This window comes from Rissa tridactyla, chromosome 4 (genome assembly GCF_028500815.1).
Source record: "Rissa tridactyla isolate bRisTri1 chromosome 4, bRisTri1.patW.cur.20221130, whole genome shotgun sequence".
NCBI lineage: Eukaryota > Metazoa > Chordata > Aves > Charadriiformes > Laridae > Rissa > Rissa tridactyla.
Window position 1 is genome coordinate 42,306,640 of NC_071469.1, and position 26,474 is coordinate 42,333,113.

The 26,474-nt window shown below is 41.6% G+C and overlaps 1 protein-coding gene across 14 annotated transcripts in view; it reads left to right on the forward strand.

Annotated features, from left to right (window-relative positions):
• The first annotated feature begins 14,562 nt into the window (after positions 1–14,562).
• The window catches only part of SIPA1L1 (signal induced proliferation associated 1 like 1), a 219,345-nt gene continuing 207,433 nt past the window's right edge, over positions 14,563–26,474 (forward strand). For 9 of the 14 annotated variants that reach the window (XM_054197966.1, XM_054197963.1, XM_054197968.1 and 6 more), the window contains exons 1-2: positions 14,600–14,695; positions 15,092–15,310. The gene's annotated coding sequence lies outside the window, so the exon portion shown is untranslated. Of the gene's footprint in view, positions 14,789–15,091; positions 15,311–26,474 lie in introns of all 14 variants that reach the window. The other 5 variants (XM_054197962.1, XM_054197973.1, XM_054197972.1 and 2 more) reach the window with 3 other exon arrangements.

Genomic DNA, 26,474 nt, shown 5'->3' on the forward strand with positions numbered 1-26,474 from the left:
TCTTTGTGATCTCTCCAAAACGCCTTCCCATCCTTCCCCCAACCCTAGTGTAACTCTCTTCAAATATTTTCTTTTTTTTTTTCTTTTTTGTCTGATAAGTAATTTTACATTCATTGGCATTGCTTGCTTGTAATCAGAGAGCCATTCCAGCAGCCAGCAGATGTTTAGAGAGAGCGTCTGCCATTCTTACTTAAACCGGGGAGGGTTTGATCCCAGGAGATATTCTAGTGAAATCAATGGGATTGTCTGCAGCAAAAGAAACGCTCGGTGGTAAGATAGGTAGAACTGAGCTGCAGAGGTTTCAAGGGAATTAAGCAGGTATGCGGAAAGAATTGGCACAAGCTGATTTCAGAAGAGTAATTCACTCAGCGATATTGATGCAGGAGGGCATTTCAGATGTATGGTGGGATAAACTGAGCTACTGGCAACATTCACTCCTGCCTCCTTCCTGTGTGCTGCAATGAGAGCAAGGCTGTTTCTGGACAAAGAGCTCCAGTTTCCTATTTCTGTTGCAGTTCCTGTAATACAACAAAGGACGCTATACCGTAAAGTAGTCTACAGCAAGGCCAGGTGTGGAGATCGCAGTAAACAGGGCTGCATCTTTGTAGAAGAATGACGAGCTTAGACACTACTTTTATATCTTTACGTGATGGTGGATTCCATAACGGGGCTCCCAGCTAGCTGACAGCCACGTAGCTTCACACCTGTGGCTAACGTTCGTAATACGCAGCGCATTGCAAAGAGGTGCTTGTGTACTTTGGTTGTTGCTGAAATGCACAATGCAGTGGAAGGTTTTAAAGGTACCTCGCATAAACATCCAATGAGGGATTTCTCACTTGCACTAGTTGTGAAGATTCAAACAGCAGAGGAAATGAAACGCTATCTCCTTTAGAGACCCTGCTGAGATATATTTAAAGCCTCCACTAATACATTACACAGATGCCCATTCCAACAGTTTATAACAATCCTCTGTGGCCGATAGCACCGCTCTTCAGGAATGTGATGCCCACAAGAGGTTTTCTTTAAGATGAATGGGATTTCTGTTAATCCAACCTGATATTCAGAATATCTCATTTGCTGGTGGCATAATAGTACATGACAAAGATGCCAAATGAATAATCGCTGGGTAAATTTTACTATCACCAGGTTGTAATACACAGTTTCAAAACGTTGTTTATCCAAGTTTACTACTTTGCTTATTGACACCTTTTATTGTGATAACTGGACACTTGCTAGTCTTGCTTCTCCCTTCGAAGGTTGTTTTTGTCTTATTAGGTCTTACAAAATTTTCCAATCTGACTGTTGCCTTTCCTGCTTTCCCATATTGTTTTAAGCCATGGCATCAGATCACGTTGTAGACGTGACTCCTGTAAACCCTGAACTGCCCATTTTACAGCGCTCTGGTAATGTCATTTATTCCCACTTTTCAGGCTGTAGGAGCCACAGAGGCATCTTTGTGTGACTGACAATCAGGCCGCTTAAATTCAAGCATGAGATCCTCTTGGCTACGGCTGTGTTTTTAGGAGTTTGATAACAGAAATAACATTAAACAAAATGAACAAATATTGGCTCATCTAGTGTCACATCAGCAGTGCTTTGGGAAAGCAGGATGTTGGAGAGACTGAGTTTGAGAGTGGTGGGAAGCCAGGCTCATCAGGGAAGACAAGTGATTTAACATGGCCCTTCATGGTAAGCGCCTGCAGCTAGCTGATTGCTAAAGCAGCGTTGAGAGGATCTGTCGAGGAGATTACACAATCAACCAGGCCAGCTAGCAAAAAGTCTGCTGTGATGGCAACAGTTGCAGCAGTTTCCATTGGAAAAGAAGCTGATTCCTGCTAGTACTGCTCTTAGACCTCTGAAGATCACCTAGAGCATGCATTCTTTACCTTGTTTGTAAGCTTTTCGGGTTTGTTTTTTTGGTCAGTCCAAAGAAAGAGGAATTACACAAATTGTTGCTCCTCCACATGTCTCTGTCAGCAAGCCTCAAGTCGAGCCTTCCCATTGCAGCTTCATACAGTGACTTGAACCCTGAGCACATGAGCTGTAGGACAAATACTAAATTCTGTGGGGCTGCTAATAATTACAGTTAAGCATCTGTCTGTTCTGTGGGGAAAGAGATGGGAGAGGATATTCTATCACAAGAACTGATACTTGATCAGCCAACAGAGGTGGCTACTCTTTAGGTAGCATTCTTAAAATCAAATAACAGAAAACAAATTTTGCAGTAGCTGCACAGAATGCTATGCGCAGACAATGAGGCCAATCCATAAAAGCAGAGTTAATGACAATATTTGATTTTTTTTCAAATATGATTTTTCAAACCACCAGCCATAAGAGATAATAACAGTCTCAAAAAATAGCAGATAAAGTGTGTTGTGTTTTTGCCTGGTCCTGGGCTTTGATGTTGGAGTGACTGGCAAGGGTTGCATACAGTTTAAATGAAATACCCTGACAGAAACAAGATTGGCTTCTGTGTATGTTCAACAGCAAGGTTACTTGTGTCATATAGCTTTACCATTTTACCTACAAACCCTTTCACTGACAATAAGAAATTACTGTAAATGGTAAAGGTGTGCCAAGAGCCACAAAGCACTGTACAAACCCGGTCCTCTTCCTGCCAGGGCTCAGACGAGTAGTGACTCCTGCTGAACCCAGCCGTCATGTGCATTAAGCTGTGACAGTTTGTGCATATTGACACAAAAAGGGCCTAGATCGATACAGCCACTTGCAAAATGAAGGGTATAGACTGATATGGAACTAATATTATACAATGTAAGAGAGGAAATTTGAGCCAAAGACATCTGTGAAAATACTGAAGAGAGTCGGAAGAGCTTTGGGAAGTTTAATATCCACACAGAACACAGCGCTACAGGTCTCATCTGGAAGATAACATCAGGAATATTTCACTGTATGTGCTTGCATTAATTGCATGTTTGCATTTTTAAAAGGGCAGCAGGGACCTATTTAAAAGCAGACAGAAAAGAATCCTCCATCGGCAACCATATCTGTTTTCTAACCGAAGGCGTTTCTCTGACGTTAGAGCAGGAATGTGATTCCTATTAAACCAGCATAAATCTCCAAAACCCCTGTCAGTCAAATTTTATGCTGGTGATGGATTTCAGTGAACAACTTTTGTCTCCCTATTTCTTAGAGGTAATAAAGACAGATGAAAAAAAAAATGCTGGAGGATTTGCAGCAGGAAAAACCTGCAAAATTATTGCATGTGCATTTTCAGTTGTGACGATCATGTACAATCATAAACTATCTGATTGCTTGCGAAAATATGCGCAGTGGTATTTGTTCTTTACATAATTGTTATATTTGTCTCATCAAGGCTTAAAATTACTAATATAAGCGAATTTTCAAGCTGTGACCCAGTAGAAAAATAATGAATTTTTATGATATCTGTCAATAAGTTATAACGAATAGGTCATAGAGATGTGAAATAAAGAGGGGAAAGCAAATTAGAAAAGGGGGCAAAAAGTATTGGCACATGAAACTGATTTCTTGTAATTTTGAAAGTCCAATCTCAGTAAACGCCATTGAAGTATCTAGGCAAGAAATACAAGCTAGGAGAAGTGCACTGCTGCGTTTACAGCTATTGCCTTCAATTTGGAGTGCATTGCCAACGACGCCACTTACAAGGAACTTTAATCTGCTTAAATACAGATTTTCTAATGACTACCCCAGGGCAACTACCACAGAGAATGGCCACATATAGGATGTCTAGACAACTAACGCTTACCTCATTTTTACAATATGCCTACATTTCTATTGAGTCTAGAGATCACAGGAGGCCAGAACATTAATGGATTAGTAACTTTTTTATTCCCCGTTTGTTTCGTGTGAGGGTTATGAATTGTTGCAGTGTTGAAATACAGTGACTTCAGGGGTTATCAACAGATGTCTCAGATTAATGAGTCATAGTTACTGTGATTCAACTAGGTTATGTTTTTTTACAGAAAAGAAACTAAGTCCACCACACAATGTCATAGAAGAACAACCGCTGCAAATTTAACTGAAATACCTCCCTCGCTGGGCAAGAATGGAAGCTCTGTATGTATTTCAAGTACAGAAATGAGCCATAAAAAATTAAAATTGGGAAAAGAAGGCAAAAATCATAAAACTTGTAAGGGAGATGTCAAGACAGGAAGTCCTGCAGTACATGTGCAGCATAGATCAGCAGACCCGTCTGTGTCATTAGGTGACTTAAGGGACATAGCAACTGAAGGAGCATATATTAGTCTGCTAAATGGCATGTGAAATCCTGAGCTTTTTTTTTTTTTTAAACACAAAAGCTTGAAATTTGGAAAAGAAGGATAATATTTTGTTGAAACTCAAAATACCTATAGAGCCAGTGCTGAAAATATTAGGTTTTCAGGCCATTCAAAGTGAGGGGAGATGTAAAGCCTGGAGATGGGGCGTGCAATGATGTCACTAGGATGTCTCATTAAAAAGACACACTTCAATTTTAATCCCAAGAGGGTTTTCAGAAAACTGAGAGAGAAACATAAGGATTTATTCACCAGAAACTGGGACAGGGAATTCTACAGTTATGACAACAGCCTGAAGTACAAGCAGGGCAGCTGCTCTAGACCAGAACTGCTAAGAATATCATGAACTCTTTCTACGAAATTTAATTGAGGGGAATATATACATACATACAAAATAGCCCTATTGATTGCTGAATAGGTTCTGTATGGCATTATGTAGGTCTTTTAACTTTTCTTGAGTGAAAATTGAAGATAACCTTTTCTACAGTTTAAAAACTTTTGACTCTTGAAGTCCATTGTTTTCCAGTTTTGAAAATTGAAAATATTTAAATACATTTATTCCCTGCTTCCACCGAAATGAAATGCACAGTTTGGCAGCAGGGCTTTGGCTGGCATTCTGATATAGTTCATTAGTCCTTTGGCAATTGCAGAAGATTTTTTCTTAAAACAGGGTCTCCAGGCAATTTTTTTTTCTCAGCTCCCTCCCCCAGATAATTGCGACAGGCCCCATTTTACAAGCTCCTGTGTGCTTTTTTCCTGAGGTTCTAATAACACTATGATTTGATAGTCTTGAAATGTTGTCGGTACCTCAGGCTCTCAAAGCCCAGTCTGATATTCATACTCAACAAGCTCTGTAGCCACATCCATCTAAAGTTTACGCAAATACACTTGAGCTTCCTCCTGTAAATAATTTTTGTATGATTGTATAGGCAAATTTAAAAACCATTCAGCACTGAATGAACATTTATATCAACAAACCAGATTTCTGTACTCTGAAACCACAATTTACAATAAAAAAAATATTTTATTGATTCTGCTTGTGAAACTTCTGGGAAACTTGAACAAGGACAGATAGGCAAGGCTACATATTTGACCGTGAGAAGAAACGGTTTATTAAGTAGCAAGAGGATCCCCCCAGAGAATTTTGTTTTCAGGCCACAGGATACTTTCAAATCTTCCATGATTCAGCAGACGGAGGAGCTCTGGGCTAGGCCAAACCCTTCTGTTTTTCACCTTAGCAGCAAAAATAAATCTATATCAGTGCACTTGTATTACTGAAAAGTAATACATCATACTTACATGCTCATTGATTTACTTTAAATAACTTCTTATTTTCTGCAATTATGCTGGCTATAGGTACAGGTTAATACAGGTGTTATTACAACAAACTAGTTAATACAAAGCTTGCAACACATTTTTGTAACCTTACAGCATGCTGAGGAGTCTTATGGCGAAGAAGTTCTATGGTACAAGACAAAACTGCAATTCTCCCTTTTCATGTATTTCATATGAACTATAAACTGCAAAAAAGTGTATATACCTGGCACTTTTCTTTTACAGATCCCTGAGCTTATCCTTTAAAGATTACTTCAGTTTCCTGTTTGCTCTTAAATTGAATTACAATTGCAGTTGTAAGTTGAATTGCAATTGCAGTTCTAACGTACTCAGTGGAGGCTTCTTTGGCAGAATATCTGGAAGATAACTTCACAGCACCTGAAGCACACGCAACAAGTGAAGAGGAAAGTGGATACTGAGTTTTGGACTGCAAGAAGTGATCTTACGAGATGTTAGTTTATCAGTCTCTTCCAGGTAATCTTCTAAATCTGCAATGAGATTTTCAGACCGTGTGGAGCTAGAAAGGCCAACCGGAACCTAAGGATGCAAGAGTAATGGCTGAAGCAAAGTCCCCCTGTTTATGGAAAGCCTATGGAATGGGTACGGGGGGAGAAGAAATTCTGATATTTCCCCCCCCCCCCCCCCCCCCATATCTTTGTGTTGACAGAGTGGACACAAGATGGAAAGGTCTTTTCCTAACAGAAAAGGTGGGATTCAAGCCTGAGAGCTACAGAAAAATCATAGTGACCCATGGTGATCCAGCATGAGCCATGTACAGCTGAGTAACTGAAGCAGCTATACCAAAATACAAGTACAGCTACTTAGCATAGCTTGCTTTGTTGACTTAATGTACCCTGTGAGTAATAAATAGCCTTTTATAATATGCATAGTAACTATAGGTGGCTTAACCCTTTCAAAAAAGTGCAGAAAATAATTTCCTGTTTTAGCCACACTCCAGAATCTTTTCGTCAGTTTTTGGATTTCAAGAATTACAAAGTGGTTTTCCCTCTTCCTCCTGCCATATGAAATCTTCAGACAAACAACAGAATGACTAACACCCTTTGCTATGGAAAGAATGAAACTGAGTATTCAGAGAGTTGCCAAATGCAGAATAAACAAACTGATATAACAATTTCCCCCACTCTATCTATTATGGTGATCTCAGTTTGAGTTTCAACATCAGCAGAGAAATCTTCACACAGAGCAGATTTCCAAACGGATAACATCTCTTTAAATGTCATATTAGAAGAAGAAACTTACTCTACTGAAAAGTTGAAGCCACTGATACCACAACATTACCCTCACTTGGAAACAGTACTATCTCTTTCTCTGCAAAGTAATTGTTTCTTCCATAATGATTTAAGCCACGGAAGCCTGCGACTGCAATTTGTGATTCTAAGAGAGTTCTCGGAACATATCCCAGAACTCCCAGTGATTGGCAGCTCTGTAAAAAGTGATAGCTAGCCCAACTATCCATCAAACAAATGAGTGGTAAGTCATTTGGAATTTCTCCCAATGCTATTCAGTTTTCTGTAGAATTTAATTCTGTTGTGTGTAGGAGAGGTTTCCCAAAGGTTAATAACTGTGTCATTTTATATTTTGCTCAGAAAACTGAGAGCTAGAAAACCATATTTCAGGCTAATTGTGTATAAAATAGTTTAGAAAATAGTCACCTTGAATTATGGACATACAAAAATGAAATGTATCTGAAGGCTTTTTATTTTGTATTTTCTTCAGAATGAGCCATTCAAGTTTGTTTAAGAATTCTGCTTAAACTTACTAGACATCACTAAGGATACCGTTTTTTGTTTTCCTCTCTTTTTACATGAGTCTGCTATTAAAGCGCAAGATAAGACTAGGAGATACTTCCATTCCTTAGTACCCAGAACCTGGAATCCTTTGCTGAAGATAAATGCTTATTACAAGTAGAAAGGAAAGGTCACTCTTTCATTTTGAGATGTTGCCAGCAGAACAGGTGCTGCTCTTTTCTTCCTGGACAAAACTTGCCCAGGATATGGGGCATTAGGGTTATATTTCTCTCTGGACCTGATGAATCTCTAGCTACATCTCCCACTTCCCAGACACATGCCATAAGCGTGCTGTTGTGAGCTGCTCTTGATAAGAATGTCCTGCATGACTTCTGCTGAAATTACGCCATTTCCTAGAAAGGAAGACAGGATTTCTGGTGAGAAAGAGCATAGATTTCTGGAGAAAGAGCATAGAAGTTAGTCCTGAGACAGTGTCTTTGGACTATTTCTGATTATCATCCAGAATGCGTTCTACATAAAAGATAGAAACAACCCTTGGAGCAAGAACCAACATACACTTCTTCCCTCCAGCTGACTTGTCTGAAATAGTACACTCATTTGCAGAATAAAATGGACCTCCTTCCCTAGTTACAAGCTGCTCAGCAAAGCTATGAAGAGGAATGCCAATTTAGATATTACATTTGAACTCAATGTGTGAGTGCCATCAGTGAAGAACAGCCCAGAGAAGCACAAAGAAGCAAGACCTCAGGGAAACAGGTGGTTAAGAAAGGAAGGGTTGGGAAAAGTTCAGTAGTCTCAAGGTAAAAGGGCAGCTGGGCCGGAATTGTAACCGCTTCCATCCCTATCATGCTCTATTCCAGCTTCTGTGAATTTTCTCTTTAAGTCTAGTCCTTCAACCAAATTTTTTAACTAAAGTTTTTGTGCCACTCATGCTAAAGTTCAACAATCACTTCTACCCAGAGTAAGCAGATGCTACAATTGAGCATCTGGCTGCAAGCTAGTGGTATTCTTCCTGCTGGGTTAGTTTCTAGCTGCATCGGTCTCCTGAGTCAGTTGGCCATTGAGTCCCATGAACATCTGTGCAGCACAAAGGTTGGGGCAGCTCAGGGGCAGGAACCAGCAGCCAGGAGGGAGAAGGAGCAGGGCCTGGAGTAGACAGATCTACTTCCATTAGTAGTGCCTATGTATGCTGTCCTGAAGTGTCGCTAAAGCCACAGCTTTACTCCAGGGTGCCTGGGTTTGATCGGCAAAAGCATTCATAGAATCATAGAATGGTTTGGGTTGGAAGGGACCTTAAAGATCATCTTGTTCCAACCCCCCTGCCATGGGCAGGATTCATAAGTACAAGTGAATTCCTGGGGAGATGTGCTTCCTTGAAAAGATGTGCTTCCTTGCTAACCATATTGGAAAACCAGGTGCTAGCTATTTGATCTGTAAAATGTGGTTAATAATATCACCTTACAGGAAAGGGGCAAAAATGCATATGTTTCTGTTTGTGAAACATTCTGTTCTGATGAACGCTCTAGATCAACCTAGTTGGCAACACAGGCAGTGGACAACAGTGTGCAGAAAGGAAGGTGTGGAGCTGTGCTCTGATTCACCAGGCTTCAGAGAAACTGAGGAGGAAGTTGTATAACCATGTAATTGCAATTTATATTATAGAGCGTGTGTGCCCAAGAAAACTGAAATAAAGTTATAAGCAGATGGCATTTGGCATTTATTACTTTGAGTGTTTGAATTTTCACCCCTAATCTTGGGGTGAAAGATGTGAGGGGAGCTTTGTGTTAAATACAGCCTACAAAAGCACTTTGGAATTCTGCTTATGTTGTTTTTAAATACTTGACTTGTATGATTTTATGACTGACATTGTACTGCATTGCTTGAAAATTTGAAACAGAAGAACCCTGTCTCCAAAAATGTCCCTTTTGCATTATCTTCTTCTGAGACAAGGAAAATTTCTAATTTTCCTTCACTTTTCTTGCACTTTCTCCTAAGCCTGTAGTACTACAACTACTAACACATAATGCTGAGTTAGTGGGCATCGATCTAACCAGATATGTCCTTGTTCCAGGTATTGAATTAAAAAGAAAAGGTAACACCAAAATAACATTCTTAAGTATCCTGATGTGTATCCAAATAAAATGTGCTTGTTTTTTTTTTTAACATTAGTCAAGGTTATTAACTGTGCCTTTACTATTGAAAAGCCTTCTTGATTCATAAAGTAATGTCTATGTGCATTAGCGCCTCCATAAATGCAGACTTGAGACATGTTCTGAGTGTGTGTTTCGCAATTTCTTTTCTGATGATTATACAGCTGTCTAGGTAGTAAGTGGCTCCCATTAGTACAGTTTCTGGGCCTCTCTTCTCTATTCCAGTGGTTTGGCAGTCCACTGAATGCATAAGAATAACGCAGATACTTGTAAATTATGAGAAAGAGCCTACTGACTGCAGAGCAGGACAGACAGGCTTGGCAGGAGGAAACGGCAATGTGGATGGGTGCCTCTGTGAGCCCATGTACAGCTGAGAGGTCACAATTCTGGCCTGTCATACTTGACACTGATAATTTCATTTTGTACTTCCTACTTGAACAATCCCTTTGTACCAGCCTCCAGGCTCACCCACACAGTTTCTTCCATGCTGCTGCTTTGCTGCAAATGCCCCTGCATCCTTTCTTTCTTTTCAAATCCTTTTCAAAAGAAATTCTTCAATATTTCTACTAAGTTAAATATACCACAGTCAGAAACATTTCTTTGCATTTAGTAAAAAATACATTTTTTCACACTTCTAACTAATCATAGAATCATAGAATGGTTTGAGTTGGAAGGGACCTTAAAGATCACCTAGCTCCAACCTCCCTGCCCTGGGCAGGGACACCTCCCACTAGACCAGGCTGCTCAAAGCCCCATCTGGCCTGGCCTTGAACACTTCCACGGAAGGGGCATCCACAGCGTCTCTGAGCAGCCTGTTCCAGTGCCTCACCACTCCCACAATAAAGAATTTCTTCCTAATATCTAATCCAAATCTCCCCTCTTTCAGTTTAAAACCAAAACCCCTCGTCCTATCACTACGCTCCCTGATAAAAAGACCCTCCCCACATTTCCTGTAGGTGCCCTTTACGTACTGAAAGGCCACTACAAAGTTTCTCTGGAGCCTTCTCTTCTCCAGGCTGAACAACCCTAAGTTTTTCAGCCTGTCTTCATAGGAGAGGTGCTCCACCCCTCTGATCATCTTCATGGCCCTCCTCAGGACTCACTGCAGCAGTTCCAGTCCTGGGGTCTCCAGAGCTGGATGCAGTACTCCAGGTGGGGTCTCACTAGAGCGGAGTAAAGGGGCAGAATCACCTCCATCGACCTGTTGGCCACGCTGCTTCTGATGCAGCCCAGGATACAGTTGGCTTTCTGGGCTGCGAGTGTACATTACCGGGTCATGCTGAGCTGCTGAGCTTCTCATCCACTAAGTCCTTCTCCTCAGAGATGCTCTCAAGCCATTCTCCACCTAGTCTGTATTTGTGCTTGGGATTGCCCTGACCCATGTGCAGGACCTTGCACTTGGCCTTGTTGAACTTCATGAGGTTCACACAGGCCCACCCCTCAAACTTGTCCAGGTCCCTCTGGATGGCATCCCTTCCCTCCAGTTTATCAACTGCACCATACAGCTTGGTGTCATCGGCAAACTTGCTGAGGATGCAATAAATCCCACTGTCCATGGCAACAACAAAGATGTTAAACAGCACTGACCCCAGTACCGACCCCTGAGGAACGCCACTTGTCACTGGTCACCACTTGGACATAGTGTATAAAGTGTTTTTCTCATCTTGAGTTTTAATGACTTCAAATACTTTATGCCCAATTAGTAATTACCCATGCCAATTAAATGGAACAGACTCACTTCAGGGTGAATTCTTGTAAGCTGCAGAAAAGGTTGCTTTCAAATGCCTGTGAAGTCCCTTAGAGAGTTCAAAGTTGACTGTATGAGTTGCACAGAGTTATAACTGGTAAAGTCAGAGAGCGTTTATATCTACTTCATGTCAGAAAAGGTCTGTTAGTGAGTGAAAAAAGAACACAGCATTTATAGTTCACAAAACGCTGCCTTTCCTGCCAAAGCTGACTGAAGAAGGTGCCTCTTATTCCTGCCCCCAGTACCCCAAAGCAAAACTGGCCTTTCTTATGGCAATGTAACTGTTTATGTGTTATAAACCGGATCACTGAAATGATCCATATTAAAAACAATCCTCTAAAACCCCCAAGCCAATAATGCCGGAAAATACTCTAAGACCCTAAGACCTTCCCCGCACATACTGACTTCCTGGGACCATGAATGAAAATACAGAATTTTTCCATATCCTGCAACTCGTTGATGTTGGGCTCTGGCAAATTATCTCTACGTGAATTACCTCATCCATTTTTCTGGTGCATTGTATATCCAAATTGTAATGCTTCTTGGAAGGGTGCGCTGTCTACAAACTTTCACATGTTCATTGTTCATCAATGAATAAATTAAGTGCTCTGTTTCAGGGCGGTGCAGATTCTTAGTCAAATTTTCTCTGTGCTTCCAGGAGCTCCAGCCAGCCCTAATCAGAAACAGTCCCACTGCTTACCCTTTCATAACACCAAACCTTCAGAGAGCAACATAAATGTTAATTAATTTACACTCACCTCGCTCCTCTGAGGTAAATAACTGTATCATTTTCTCTTTCTGTTTAAAGGAGAATATTAAAACAGAAATGAAGTGACTTGCCTACGGTAACACAGCAAATTAGTGGCAGAAGGAGGGTTGGCATTCAGAAAGTCTTGGGGTTCTTGGGGCTTGTCTACACAGGGAATTGACTGGAACGCCGACTCTGCATTCTTCATTCTGTAACAGCTCGTCAAGCAGGGTCAATGTGTGAGAACTCTACCAAAAGGAAGAGAGTCCTTTTGTTCTGGAATTAATTGTGCACTATTGAGGCAAGGTAATTATTTTGGAATAAAACCCCTCTGTCCTTCTTATACTAGATCAGCCATCCTGATGACTTCCTTATATAGGTAGGAAGAAAACTCTAAATTCTCCTCCTCTTCCCCCCCCCAACCTAGTTAATTATTGGTTAACTATAAAGGCTCCAAAATATTTGTACTTCCACATAAAGAAAATAAACGAGTTCTGGATATCCTGAGACCTGTGAGAACAGGCATCGCTCCTGATTGCTGCTGCCCCCCTTAACCACAGCTCTAGATACCACGCGCAGGGAGAATGTGGTGAGAAGAGGGTCTCGGCTGTTCCTTATGCCGGCAGCCCCCACGCCAGGACCCCTGCACTACCAGATGTTGACCTTTTAGACCTGGGATTGAGGGAGAGAGGGCAGGCAGGGCCCCAGGGAGCAGGAGGCAGCTCCAGCCCTGGACCACAGCCAAGGGTGTGGGCCTCCAACCGCAGCCTCATCTCAGATAGCACGTAGGCTGGGCTGGCGCTTGGTGTCAGAGCCTCTCCCTCCCTGCGTGACCCTTCTGAGTATCTCCCTCATCTTATGATCTGGCACATCAGCAGTGTGTGAAGGAAGATCATAGAAACGGTTTGGGAATGTGCTAGCCTCATTAACCTCATTAAAGAGCTTGCAAGCCATGGCTTCACTATCTGAATTCTTCTGATGAAGACAAATTCAATAATGGCGCACCACAGTCCCTGATGCCGCAGTCACATCCAGCACTGCTGTGTGCATATGCCTGAGGACTGTAAGCCTCTTTGGACTTCCCTTTGTAAGAGTGGGGTTAGAGCTGCCAATAAAAAACTTTTCACTCACATAAAATACGCCGAGCTTTTCAGATGACTGATAAAGGTATTTAAATACCTAAAATGTTCCTATTTGTTTTTCTAGATTGCAAATTATCTTTTTTTCCATGCCAGAGCAGCACTGGGATTTGTTCTTCACCCATCCAGAAGTTCCTACTACTTAGCAAGTTGAGATAGGGAGGGTTTTCTTAACCCCATAACACCTGCTGGAGACATCACCTCAAGCTGGGGGACCCGTAAGAGAGTGATTGCTCTCTGGAAATCCACTCAGGATTTAAAAATCAGTACTAGAGATCCATTAGGAACATCTTCAGAACATGGTGAGCCTTTTGGATCTGTATGTAACTCTTGTTGGTCTTTGCTGTCCAGACATTCCTGGACAGTGGATGGGGATGAAGCTAACATCTCGGCAGTGGAGCAGCTGCTCCCCACAGCTCGGTTGCTCTAGCTATCACCATGCCGCACGCTGCTGGAACGTGGCCAGCCCGAATCTGAGATGTTTTCTGGGGTGTCCTAATTTCAGAGACAGCTCAGGGGAAGCTTCAGTTACATTGGTTTAACCGAGATTGTTAATGTTCTGTCAAGCCAAGGATGATAACGACAAACAGCAGAGCATTCAGAAAGGGCTACCCACAGCTGATTGGCTTCAAAATGTTGGCCATTTGGAAACAGAGCAGTGTTCCTGCAGAACAAGGGGTGACGTGGATGTATGCTCATTTTTTTTCATGTGCCTACTCACATGGTTAATTTTTTTGTTGTCTGTGGTGGATATCTAGAGAGAGAATCCAATTTGATTTGGCAGTAAAAGAGCTCGATATATACTATCTGTATAGCACCAGCAGGTTTTGCCGGTGTGTCAGCAACTACAGTGACCATCTCCCTGTAGGTCTCTAGGCAGGAGGCTGGAATGGGATGCAATGATGAAAATGGGGGGGGGGGGGAAGCATTTTAATGCAGAAAGTTCTGAGAGGTGCAACAGAAAGGTGCATTGGGCATGCCCCAAGGAGTCTGTCTAGGCACCAACCCCACACATACCGGTCGCTGTTATGAGCGACCTTGGTCCTGTACCCCGCCGTCGACCCCGGGCCACGAGGCGGGCGGCCCATGGGCCGCCTTGAGCCCACGGTGGGCTGCCGCCGCCGCGGTCTCCCCCCGCCCTGCCGCCCTCCGGGGCAGACACGCACCGCATCGCAGCTGCCCGCCCAGCTCGACCCGCCGGTCTCCCGTGTCGCAGCGACCCGGAGGGTGAGGCGGCGAGGGGTGGCCGGAGCGGGACGCGACGGGACGGGCGCAGGCCGCGGCCGCCCGCTAGGCCCGGCGCTTGGCCGTTGCCATAGGAACGCGCGGAGGAGGCGGGGGGGCGCTCGCCCCCGCCCCTCGCCGCCGAAGCGCGGGCGGGCGGCGGGGCAGCCCTTCTCGCGAGAGCTCTGAGGCGGCGGGCGGAGCGGAGTAGACCGGAGCGGAGCGGGGTGAGCTCATCCCGGGCGCGGGCGGGGAGAGCCGCGCACAGCCTAGCCCGTCCGCCGGCAGCCGCCGCGGCAACTTTGTTGGGTGAGTTGCGAGCGGGAGCACCGAGCCGGGGTGGGCGGCGGGGCTACGCTCCGTCCCCCCTTCCTTCCCGCCGCCGTGCCGCTGACCGAGGGGGTGAGTGAGTGAGGCGGTGGGTGGGTGTGCGTGCGTGGGGGGAACGGCCCCCTGCCCGGTAGCCGGGGCCGTCGCCCCGCAGTTAGCGGGGGCGAGGGGGAAGGCTGGCGGTCCGGGCGAAAGTGTCCCGGAGTCCTGCGCCTCCACCGGGCGGGGGGCGTCCGTTCCGTGCCTAGCCGCTTGCCCGGGGCCGCCCCCCCCTCGCCGCCTTGCCGGTAGCCCCGCTTCGGGCGCGGGTCCCCCTCCCCCGGAGCGAGCCGAGTCGGGTGCTATTTTCCGGATTTTGTGTCTTTTTCCCTACAGGGTAAGGCAGCCCCGAGCGGGAGCAGCGCGGCCGGCGACCCGGCGGAGGCGCGGACGGAGGGAGGCGGCGGCCCGCTCCCCTCGGCTCCGCGCGGCGGCGGCAGCGGCTCCCCGCGCTGCCCGTCCCCGGCGGAGGCGGCCGCGCTCCCCCGCGGGCCCGGGAGCGGCCGGCGGCTCGCCCTCACGGCTCCCTAAATAACTTGTGTCTCGCTCGGCGCTGTAAGTTGTACTTCAGTCTTCTTCCCCCCCCACCCCCCTTTACTTTTTATAGCCAGCGAGGGTGTAGTCGTGCTGTTTTTTGTTTCGAGCCGGTGCGGAGACCACAGTAATGATAACAATTAGGTAATTTGGAGGCAGTGCCGGTGGGGATGTTCCGAATGCTCGGCTCATGAGAGAGGGGGTGGAGGAGGAAAAAAATGTTTGCGGATGGTTGATTTCTTCACTGGGAGTCCGGAAAAGTGGAAGAACAGGGAATGCCTGGATCTTGCAGGGAGGGAGGAAGAGATGGTGGTGGAGAAGCAAGGTAGGGTAGAAGAGAAGGGGATAACCTTCTTCAGCTGAGTTTGTTCTGCTCTTCCCCCATTTTCTGTTGCGTGAAGTCTTGATATTAACGTTCTCGTGGTATATTTAAAAATAACTATTATTTGCACTGGGTAACTGCGATGCAGCTGCAGTTCCTTTAATGAGGAATTCACCCATTCGTGTCTGGTAAAGCGGTGATACAAGATGGGAATTGCTCAACTTAATGAAGATCTCCTTGTATAACCTTGACCACAACATCTGTATGTTTTAGATGGAGGAGGCATGTTTGTTACTGAAAGAAGAATACCGAGGCATTTTTTGGATATTATTGCTTATGAGATGGCTTTTAAAAATTTTGCCTGCAAAATCGCTTTCAAAAATTTTAGTGATGCTGCTTTAATGAACCCGTTACTGCATGCTGAATGAAGTGCATCTGTGAGCATGGAGTCTTAGTTGATAATACAATGCAAATTTGTTTTCTGAGTAAAGGTGTCAGATTTCATTAGGTTCCAGATCTGTATGGATGAACCAGGATTGGCGTTTTCTTTAGAAAGCAGTCCTTTCACGGTGGAATTTTGATTGAGGGTTGTTTTTTTTTTTTTTTGCTTGTTAACTGTGAGAATTAAGCATTAGTTTCCTTAAATTAAAGGCAGAAACCAGTTTTGTAAAAGGGAAAGCAGTCTCTCCCCCTCAGTTTTTGCTTGTTGTACTGCAAGTACTAACTGGATAATAAGCATCTGTGTTTTCTCTGATGGAGAGTTTGGTCATTATTTATTTGGAAGCTGTTGCTGGGCTTGCCTCCCTTCCTCTTCAGCTGGAGTGGTGGGAGAGACAGGTGAAAGTACTAAGGTAGAAGTTTGTGGCAGCTGTAATTGCAGAGAGAGATCTGTAAGTTGTGTTTCACTGTCAAGGCTTTTATGCCTTAGGCCATCAGACACCATACCGGTTATTAATCCAGAAACAGTGTGGGAACTTCAGATTTATCTTTTTCTTAGTTATAAAAACACGTGTTCTATTTAAGTAAAGCTAAAAAGAAAAGCTTAATGATTGAATATTTTATGTAAATACTATATTTCCTCTTTATTGATAGGTAGCTAGGGACAGAAGACTGCCTCCCCCCCCCCCATTTAAACAAGGTTTATTTATGGCCAGTTGATTAAAGGATGTGCACTTAGTTGCTCAACAGTGTATTAAGAAGGTATTACTGATGCTAATAAAATGCTTAGTTCTAGCATTGCTGCTTGGGATAGGCATACTTAGCTTTCAGTTGTGGTTCGTAAAACCTCTTAGATCATGAAGTCAGAAGCAAAATGGGATGTGAATTCTGACTATTGTAGGGCTGCAAGAAGTTGCTTGACTAAAAAGGCTAGCAGGTGTAGAGGTAGGCAGTGACACAGGATTATGAAAGGCAATAAAGAATAAAAACTTAATATGGGGACAAGTAATTAATATTGGCTTTTTTCTGTAATAAAATGATTGTCATTTCAGTCATAGATTATTGGTTCTAGGTTTGAAGAGCTTCTTCCCTCTTATCTTCATCCAAAATGTTATTTTAAGGTTTGGGATTAACTTTTGGATAGCTATTCTTTTAAAAACCATGTCCAAATGCAGCCTCTCACCCCCCACTCCCAAGATTTTCAAGGAGACTTTTTTTATCATGCTTATAAGCATTCTGCTGCTGCCTCGAGAGCATTTTGTTCTTATGTAGCTCTTTTTGTCCTCTCAGTTTTGTAAATGTGTCTCAGATATATCCTTTAAAATGTCTGTTTCAAAATGATTAATTCTGCTACTGAACACATTTTTTTATTTCTAAGGTAGGAGAAGAAAACTTAATTTTAAGAACATAAAATATTCCTCCTAGTTATTTTGAATTTTAGTAAGGTCATGTTCTTCCAGTTAAGGAGGATAACTTTGGAAATACACTGGGAAAACGGGAGGTAGGCTAGTTAGAGAAAGGGTTGAGGCCCAATTGAATTTCTTTTCTGTTCCTCTATCTGCTTTGTCCTATAGTGTGTCTATTGTAGAGAAGAGAAAGGAACAGTTTTCTCCATATCAGTAGTTTAATCCCTTCAGCAAGGGGGTTGCTGCAAGCTATTGAGTTCTTGCTGCTACTGGTTAGAAATCCTGGATACCCTATGGGGTAAAGAAGTAGAGCTTCTGTCTTCATGAAAATTTCAGTCACACAAGTTGGTTTCCCTAATGCTGATGTTTTCAGGGGTTTAAATTTATTCTCATTGACCCTACGTGGTGGCTAGTCGGCAGACAGTTTTGATCTCTTGTTTCCTTGGCTTTTTTAGCTTCGGGCAGATTCCTTTTATTCCTCAGCAGCTCCTTAATTTAAATATTTAAAAAGCCAATAAGGCATGATTTGATTATCTCTTAATATCTTCTTTTATCTTTGCTTTGTTTACTTCATTATCCATCTTTTAGATTTTTATTTTATTCACTTATTCTGAAACCCATTTGTTTAACTTATTAACAAGAAGTTTTGACAGAAATAATAGTAAGGGTGGTTGCTTATTTCTTTTATCAGTGTAAATACCTGTGTTCTAAAATCTGCTAGGCTTTTATTGATTTGGCATGTAAAATAATGCATATGTTAAATGTCTTTCTGTAAGCGAGGGAAAAATGTATTCTTCTGTTTTATGTTTCCAGGGAGATAGGACTTTGGTGACTTGTTTTCAAGTATATCGCCCCTAAATAGCAACTTTTAAATAGTTTGAACTTTCTGTTTCACTGAGTTCAGTTTAATGTTGGAATGAGGATTCTCAAGCTGGAAAGTCCTGGAGCTGTGATTTGAAAGTGGGATTTTATGGGTCTATGAGAGTTGAGAGAGTTTATGGGTCTATTTAATGAACGCAAATCAGTGTTTTCTGGGAGTGTAACCTTACTAGCAATGGTTAACTGAAGGCACAGTTGTAAACCTGCAGAATACGGCCATTGATGAGGCTGAGTGATAACTACTTTTGTGGTTTTGACTAATTATGATTTTTAATCCCTACACAGCTGGCAGCACAAGACTAACACAATCTGTAGCAGCTTCAGTGTTAGCTTTGGTAGTAGTTTTGCACTCTGAACTTTGGGAAACCCTTTAGGAGTTGCTGAGACACAAGAATTGCTTGGTTATTTAACTGTGGTTTTTAACATGAATCAGCAGATAGAATGGTTTTAGACATCCGTTTTTGCATATGTAAAGCTAAATTATGTCATTGTCTCAATCTCTTTAATTTTGAATTCTGTGGCACCAGTTTGCTGGGTGGGTTGTTTGATTTAGATTCTGCCACATGTCTTTTATGTTAAGTGGGACGAAGCACTTACAAGTCTTTGTTTTCTTTATGGAAGCATGTTTTAAAGAGCACTTCATTTGAATGTGGCGACATAACACTTTTCATAATCTTGATAGCTGGTGAATTGCATGATCGCTGAGTATTCCTCAGTGCTGTTTCAAAGTAAGAGGATCCTCTCTTGCAAACCCATGTTTGATTAGTACGATCAAAACCAATCGTGGCTTCATCTCTTAGTACTACTTAATCTTGTGTTGGATGCTGCAATGTAAAAGCAGTAGCTCTTGTTCCCTGCACAGTGGATGGATGTCTGTTTTGAAGAAAGAGATCAAGTTCCTGATAAAGGCATGACTGTATAGAACAACTTTTTTGAATGTGGGTTATCTAAAAGGATAATACAGAAGGAAGAGTTATCACTGGGAATAGTGGCTCATGCTTAGGCCTGAGAGGCATTTGGAATTTTTTTGTTGATGTTTTAATACTCTTTTGCCTTTCGTCTTGGGCTCTGTAGAAAGGGAAGAATGCTTTCTTGAGATTGATGTTATTAAAGATTAGTGAAATGTGTTTTGAAGACCCAATTTTTATTTCATAAGTTGTCAAAATTTAAATAAACTACTGGCATATAGGATATAATTATTTTAAAGTTGGATTGTTCTTCGTGATTCCGTGTGGTTTACCTTCAGTGCTCAAAAACCTTTTGGTGGTGTTTCTCTCAATTTTTGTGTTGTTTGTTTACCTTTCGATGTAACAATTTTTTTACCTCAAAATACTCATTTAGACCTTGGAGAGACTGGTTTTTACTGCAGCTGTGAGAGAAACATGCTGATGTAAAAGTTAAGACTTTTATCTTGGTGAAGGCATTTCAAATTAACCCTGAAATATATCTTACTTTTTGTAATTGATGATGTAGTGGATTAAAAGCCCCAACTAGCCAAAATCAGCAGAAAACAAACTCTTATTGCAGGCTGTTAGAAAGCATGGGACAGAAGTTGAACATAGAGAAAAGTTGCCTGTTGAATATGCTTGGGAGGAGACTTAGTTACTTTCTAATGTACTTGGCTGTGTTTTTTTGTGAATTTTAATGCTTACTTTTCTGGGTGGGGGAAATTGCCAAGCATCTTCCTTTGCTCTGTAGCCTGCTTTGCTGCCTGTCTCTGTGCAGTGGATGGTGGGGTTCCAGGAGGTGCCAAGGGCTGCTTTTGTAGCACAGCTCGCTTCTCGAGTCGTGATGCATTTTACAGCACCATCAGCTAAACCAATTGTCTTTCGACCTTTGAATTCAAATGACAGGCTTATTGTATGCTGATGTGATGTGAAATAGGATTAATACAGAACGTTTTTTTAATAGCGGCAGATATTATCTGCAAAACAACCGCTGTGGTAGCAGAACTTTTTGTATGCCAGTTGTTCACGTCAGCATCTCTGATAGCTATCTTGGGCTTTTTTGGTGGTGGTAGTACAGACTGTTCTCTCTAAGAGTTAACAAACGCTTTTAAACACCTACATTTGTTGATTTGATCAAAAGTTGCGTAGCCCCAAAAATGCTTTTACATGTCCTTGGGACTTTTTGAAGTGATTGAAATTGTATTTTTGTATTGTCTGGTTTGGTTCTTTTTTTTTTTTGTCTCATAATAAGCTACTGGTCTTACTTCATGCTCACTCAAAATCCTAACTGTACTTCACACTGTCATAGAAGTATTTGGTGCAGATCCGTGATGATTGGTGTTTTACATTATAATATATAATAATATAATATAAGATTATAATTTTCTGATTTATAACTTTTTTTTCTCCTTTCTTTCTGGTCCAAACAGTGCTTTTTTCCTTCATCTAATTTCAGCATTGCTGTCTATGTGCTTGGTGTTGTCACTTGGTCTTGCACTAGCAAATAATTTGGCAGAGTAGAAGTGGATCTCTGGCTGGAGGTGGGGGTGGCAAGTCTCCCGGATCTACACTGTTAGTATTTCAGTAATTTTACGTCAGACAGAATGTAGTCTGGTCTCCTAAACTGGATGTACCCGACACAGATGTGGTTTGTTGGTTTGGACCGTTATGGCCATTAAGGGTTGTGCCACATTTGGCGAACTTCTGTGGAGAGATTTCTAGCTTAATTTCCTCTAGGAGAAATCCAGTTTATGCACACCAAAACGACTATAAAAATTAAAATAAATCATTATGAGAATGGTTAAGCGTTGAACAGACCACCCCAGAGTGACTGGTAAATCTCCATCCTTGAGACTTCTGAAGCTTGACAGGACAAAGCCATGAGCAACTTGATGCAACATGGAAGTCAGCCCTGCTCGGAGCTGGAGGTTGGGCTCCTGAGTCAAGCTGCTCTGTGCTCTGCAGACTCAAAGGCCACTGCTTAAAAATCAAGACCATCCTTATACCAAATATATATATTTTTTTTTTTTTCAGTACTAATGTGAAACAGTTTTACTTTAGTATCTAGCCCATTACATGTCTTTTGCTTGGGTAGCTGCACTACCGGCGGTGTCAGTTTATCGCAGCTTCCTAGTGCTGGCTCTCAGGTTGCAAACCTGCAACAGGAAACTTGATTTCCTTTATCTGTGGGCATGCAAGAAAGTAGAAACACTTATTTATTTTCTCACAAGAGGCCAATGTAAGAGGAAACATACACATCTTGAATGTTTGTGTTTTGGCAGGGCCACAGACCTAATTTGCTCTTGCTGAAGAAACTGTGGCAAAAATCAGGCTTTTTTTTTTTTACATTTCTGAAGCATAGCATGGCTCTGTCTACATGTTTTGAAAAATAAAAAAAAGAGACAATGGGTGATGAAACTCAAACTGCAGGCTTAAAGGTGTTACTGTTACACGAAAGTCATTATGGTTCTTATCTCTGAAGGACAAGCTTTCTCTCTTCACTTTCTGAATTACCAATCTGATTTAATTTTTTTTTAATGTTTGAAAATTAAAATGCTTGACATTACTTTGGGAATATTTTTGCATGTGTCAAATAGAAGACAATACCAGACCCCACCAGATAAATCTTAGAGGGCCTTCCCTGCTTCTGTTGGATGCAGTTGGGATTTCTACCACTCTGTTTTTTTTTTCAAACTGGATTTTATGCTTTCATTCCATGCAGAAGGACTGCATAATTGTGCAGAAGAAAGTTATGGTTTAACGTTCTCATGCCTTGAAAATAAACATATCTTTATGAATGACATGATACTGGCACTGATCTCCTACTTTGTAAATGTATTTAACAGCTTGTTGCATGAATCGTAATAAAATAATTCAAGAGATTGCACTGTATTGATTATACAGCAGCTGGAATAAAGAGTGAAACCTGATGCTTTCCCTCTGCTTTTGCTAAAGCAAACATTTAGAAGTGAGAAAAGAAGGGAGATACTTATGTAAAAGCTATTTAGATAGTTTGTCTTTTCCCTGGATGTTTTTTTTCTTTACTCTTTCCTTTCTTCTGGAGCCTTTGAAGAAGGCAGTGTTGACAGAAAGTCAGTTTGTTTTAACCTTCCCCCGTTGACTTCTGCAGCATCTTGCAGGGTAGTCATCAATTCGTACTTGACATAACTCTGGAAACTCTCATGTGTCCCAAATCTAGTATTGCTTATTGCGTTGCCATACAGAGAGACTGTAGGAGAATCTTTGCTAGGATGCCTTTGTTAATATAAACAAAAGAAAAATGCTGATGTAATCTTAAAACATGCCATTCATTTGAAATTGGAAAGGCCTTTTTGGGATTTTGAGTTCTGTGGGTTTTTAGGGCTTGTCTGTGCAGTGAAATGAATGTCCATTAATACTCTGGAGTATTGCCTGCCCCTGACACTTCCACTTTGCAATCTGAACTGTGGGAGAAGCTCCATGGAATAATTTAAGAGCCCTAAGTTAATTCTTGCCTTATTATACAATTGCCTCCCTATCTAGGCAAAGCCAGAAGATCTGCAGAGCTACATAGCTTTGGTTTTGTTTTTTTTTTTTTTATCATGTATTAAGATTGTCAGGACTTCCTCTATTTTAATCCTGTACTATTGTACTTCTATTTTTAGCCAGAAAGTTTTTAAGGTTAATTAATACACTAGATAACATTTGAGAACAGAAGAGATTATTCTGTCTCCAAACAACAGCATTAGAATTGGGTGTGAACATGCAACAGTGTGCTGTACGTTCCAGATTTAATCACTTGTGTATATAGTGTTGATGCAGTAAAGACTTTAAAATTTGTTGGTAATTTAAAGCACATCTTCAGTAAAACAAAGGTATGATAATATGCAGTAATTAAATGTTGCAAAGGGTGATCATCACTGTTATTTTAACAGAAGTTAGTCATTATCTGCTGATTGCTGGCATCATTAAATCTCAGTTTTTTAGTATGTAAGTCAGTGCTTACATACCTGAGCAGCTGAACTGAGGTTTTCCATTCTTGCATCGTTGAAGTATCTTTTTGTTCTTGGATCTTAAGTGTAATGACTTGCCTCAAACTGCCAACAACTTTATGCCTGCCAAGGGCAAAAGTGCAAATGTTGTGAATGTGCTCTTTAACTAAGAGATATAATGCATCTCTTCTGAAAATTGGGGCAGGGGGAACAGTCAATTCAATTCAGGACAATTTAGCAGTTGTGCCGAGCTGGCCACATGAAAAATAATTGTATGCAGGGTAAACATCGCCTGTTGTGGAGTATGAAATGCCCAGAGATGGAAAATGTCTGAAGTGCTGGGGGAGAGGGGAGACTTTTGCTGTTCCTTATTTTTTGTAAACCTGCACTTTGCTTAAAAAAAATCAAAACACAAACACACACAAAACCAAACAAAAAACCCCATGGAAAAAACCCCCCACAAAACTCAAAGCAATTTATAGTAGTTGCCAACTATTCCCAAATATGATGCAGTCTAACTTTAGGTGACAGGTTTCCTCAGGTTCTTGGGGCAGGGGATTAAGTGACTTGGGGCTAAATAAGACAGGCCTCACAAACTGATACAAGGAGAGAGATTAAAGAGCAGTTGAAGAGGGAATTTGCAGATAAAATCCTCATTTCATCTTTCCGTTACATGTAATAGGAAGAGGTAATCAAACTTGAAAAAATAATTGATGAAATGGAGAGTTAGTGGACAGATTTAAAATAAAGTAGCACTTTGATCACTTATTTGTTTGGAACAGTTTGGAAGGTAGTGTTGTGGCTTTAGGGAAGGCGGAGAGGGTAATAACAATAAGAATTTTTAGATCATTGACTTTTAGACAGAAAAAGTTAGGCTCAGATGAGGAGGGATTGTAAATGATTGCAGTGTTGTTTGCCTTGTGGTTGTCAGTTTTGCTAACGCGGAGGACTAAAAGATTTTTGGCAGAACAATGAGGTTCCATTTGATATGGCATTAAAGCGTCCAGAATAAGCATGACTGATACTTGCTTTTTGGTAGATAACAGTACTGAAAAAATAAATTTTTCAATGTTATGTTTAAATATTGTAGCTGAAACTGTATGAACAAATGAATCATATCTTCTTTTTCTCCCTCCTCTTTTTCCTGAGTGTTATAATTTAGAAAAAAAGGGTCCAAAGATGTCTGTGATTTTTCTAACTTTAAAAGTGAGAGAAGAGTTTGAAGATGTATTTGAAGAGAGGTGGGAGAAGAATCAGCACAGCTATAAAGATGAAGATAAACGCTTAAAATTGTGGCTAGTTTCTTGAATTTGAATCCTGCTTTCCTCCAGTATGCCTAGCTTTTATTCCAGGTGTTGTCAGAAAGCATGGCTAGAATTAATTCTTACTTTAAACTTAGCTACACATTAGAACTTTATTGCTTGCAACAGATAAATTACATGAGGATAACATAGACAAGTGTACCTGACTGTGTGGTCTTTCATATTCACTTTTTTTTTCTATCGGGAAGAGAAAGGCTTACGGAACGGTGCCGCTCTATTTCAGTAACATTTTACAGGTGGCATTAAAAACTCTTGGCTCTGCGACAGTATGTGGGTGTTATGTGCTTGCAGGTAAAGTCATTTAATGTTATTGTTTAACAGTATTTTTGAAAATGAAGTAATTGTATGCATAGTATAATGCAAAATACCCTTAAATAGCGGTTGGTTTCTGCGTTGTGCTATTTTCTTTTTGCTGATAAAGGAGGTACAAAAACGTTTCCATGTTAGAGGCTCAGAGCAATTTTGCCAGGTAGAAAAATTGTCTTTCTAAAGGTGGTGAGTTTTTTCTTTGTGAATCTTGTGTTAGTGCTGAGTGACTGTTCTGTTTGCACCGAGTTTCTGACTTTAAAATGTTAATAGCCGTAGCGATCTTGTTTGCTGTAACCCCTTCTTTGTTGTCACATTGGTACTTAGCTGAGATGCCAAAAGCTCTTGAAATGCACGGAAACTTCAGTTAGGTTACTGAATACTGGCACCCTGGGTCACAAGGCAATGTGTTATGTTATCCCTGTACTCAAAATTTGGAGTTGAAGATCTAGGATGCTATTGAAGTGCCACTGCTGTTCAGTTTATAACCTTGTTAATTAGTGTTGAATGTCACTAAGATGAACATATGCAAAATTGATAAAACTGCTTGTGAAATTGAGCTGTTGTCATTATCTCATTGAATAGTCGTACTGAAAAGTTGCTTAACTCTTCCCCAGAAGAACGATAATTGAGAAGGGCTTATGGTGTCCCCCTTGAGCTGTAGCTGCCCCTTGGAAACAGGTCACCTGGTCTCAGTTACCTCTTCTCTCTGAGATACTAGATGGTCAGAGACCTGGCTGCAGGAGGAGGGACTGCTTTAATAGCAGTGTACAGCTTTGAGACCAGTCTTCTCTTGTGAATAAAATGCAGTTGTCCCAATCTCATGATTACATGTGAGGAGCAGGCTGTTGCTTCTGGTAAAGTTAATAGGATCTGATTTGCTCCTCTTCAGCATCTGAAAGGCTGCTGGAGAATAAATGGTATGTGTGGGGAAGATTCTGTAAATTGTTACTACTGGTGGCAGAAACAATTTTTGTGTGGAGTTTGATTCCTTACACACCCCCCAGCTTAGTTTTAGACCATACTACCTAACTTGATTTAAAAAAAAAAAAGGGGGGGGGGAAGTGAATCAAGCAGGGTAATTGCAACATTGACAATAGGTAAGTATTTTATACTTGTGTCTGTACTTTCATAGACTGGAAAGGGCCAGAGCCCTAATCTGACATGTTAGGTAAAATATGGGATCATCTGCATAGCTACTGTATTGCAGCATAGCTGCATGATAATTGTGCTGCTCTGCATTGAGTGCACTATGCTTCACTCATTTATGGGTACTAATGAGACTGTATTTTGATGTGACATTACTGTAATATCAGTGCCTTGCATTCATTCATTAGTTTACCTCATTGACTTTGTGAAATAAGGAAATGTAGATGCCCTTGAGCAAGTAGTTTGAACACATACATGAGAAATCTGTAATAGTGTTCAGAGCAGAAGCTGCCGTGGGCTTTAGATTTCATCTTACTATGGACGAATTTATTCATACCTAGCTGTAAAGCTGTACTGGAGACTCTTGAGCCAGCTCTGAGGCATCTAGTGTCTATGTCTGCACTTGTCTGCATCCCATTTTCTGCTCCGAAGTGTGGCTCTGCAT